This window comes from Hipposideros armiger, unplaced genomic scaffold (assembly GCF_001890085.2).
Source record: "Hipposideros armiger isolate ML-2016 unplaced genomic scaffold, ASM189008v1 scaffold_1755, whole genome shotgun sequence".
NCBI lineage: Eukaryota > Metazoa > Chordata > Mammalia > Chiroptera > Hipposideridae > Hipposideros > Hipposideros armiger.
This window is the reverse complement of record NW_017733105.1, coordinates 95,525-97,535: the sequence shown is the minus strand read 5'-3', so window position 1 is coordinate 97,535 and position 2,011 is coordinate 95,525.

The following is a 2,011-nucleotide window of genomic DNA, read 5'->3' as shown; positions in this document are numbered from 1 at the left end:
ATCTAAACAAGGAAGGGGGAAAGAAGGAAAGAAAGGCAGGTGACTTAATCCACTTGGAATATTGAAAATGAAGACCAGATGCACACTTCGGAATCATAAGATACAATTAACAATTGGTAAAGAAGAGATTTATTATTTTGTGACCACATATATCCACAGATATTAATTTTTGTGTCATTTACAATCAGAAACTACATTCTTATATGTTCTACTAATTTTAATAGATTTTGAGCTAGTTTATCCTTAGATATATCACTTTTTTTATATAACAGCAACACAAACAAGGATTGGAAAATGGCTTAATATCATGCAGTTATTTTGTTTCAAGTAATACTTTGCTTGATAAAGATTCCAGAAATTAACAAGGTAATATTTCATTTGACTGACCTGCAAAATACATGAACTGTGTACAATTAAACTTCATATATATTGACATAAAAGTATCCAGGATTATTCTGAGACTGATTTGTCCACTGATTCATGTCTTTATTTAACAAAATTACCATAGACAAAAATAACAGAAATTTGTCTGCATTTAGGGGATGAGTCAAGAATAGTAGAAATAAAAAGAAATAAATAAACAAACAAAAAGAAAAATATTTGAGGAAATGATTTAAAAAATGGGAATGGAAGTTGAATGGCAGGGTGGTTAAGGAATAAGTTTTGTTTCAGACATATTATTGTAAAGCATTGCAGGTAATCCATAATAATAATATCATCTAGTATTTACTGCCACATATATTACAGAATCTATGCTAAGATATTTAAATGAATTATTTAATTTCAAAACTCCTGTATGGAATAGTTACTATCTTCCTTTTCAGATGATGTACCCAAAAAATGGGCAAAAGATCTGAACAGACACTTCATCAAAGAAGATATACAAATGGCAATTAATCATATGGAAAGATGCTTCTCATCATATGTCATCAGGGAACTGAAAACTAAAACAAGATACCACTAATCTGAAACACTGACAACAACGAATGCTGGTGAGGATGTGAAACAATAGCAACCCTGATTCACTGTTGGTGTAAATGCAAAATGGTACAGCCATTTTGGAAGAAAGTTTGGTGGTTCTTATAAAACTAAACATACTGTTGCCATACGATCCAGCAATTGAGCTCTTTGGAATGTACCCAAATGATGTGAAAATTTATGCTCACACAAAAATCTAAATACAAATGTTTATAGCAATTTTATGCATAATTGCCAAAACTGGAAGCAACCAAAATATCCTTCAATAGGTCAATGGATAAACAAACTGGTGCATATCTATACAATGGAATGTTTTTCAGTGATAAAAAGAATGAGCTATCAAGCCATGAAAAAGACATGGAGTAAACTTCAATGTACGTAACTAAGTGAAAGAAGCAAATTTGAAAAAGTTACATACTGCACGATTCCATCTATGTGACATTCTGGAAAAGGCAACTATGGAGACAGTAACAAGATCACCGATTACCAAGGTTTTGGGATGAATAGATGGCACACTGGCAAGTTTTAGGGCAGTGAAAGTATTCTGTATGAAACTATAATTGTTGATACATCTCATTACACATTTATCAAAGTTCAGAATATACATCTCAAAGAGTGAACCAAAATTGTAAACTATGGACTCAGGTTGATAATGACGTGTACTTATTGATTCATTGATTGTAACAAATGCACCATATCACCATATGGGGCATGACATCATGGTGAACCTGGCTGTAAGTTGGGGGGCGGGGGGAGGGAGGGGTATGAGTGGGGGAAAGGGAGTGTATGGGTACTCTCTGCTTCTTGCTCAATTTTACTGTGACCCTAAAACAGCTTTGAAAAATAAAGACTAGTGATAAAAACTGTAAATTAAAAATTAAAGAAAAAAAAGAAAAGGCCAGTCCCTCTGAGAGGTCAAGTAATGTGCTGAAGTCCTCATAGCTTATAAGTGATAGAACCAGGTTGCTTCTGGTTCTGGAGTTAACTCTTCCACATCTCAAGAGCCTTTATCTAGCCTTATGAGGTACATTTC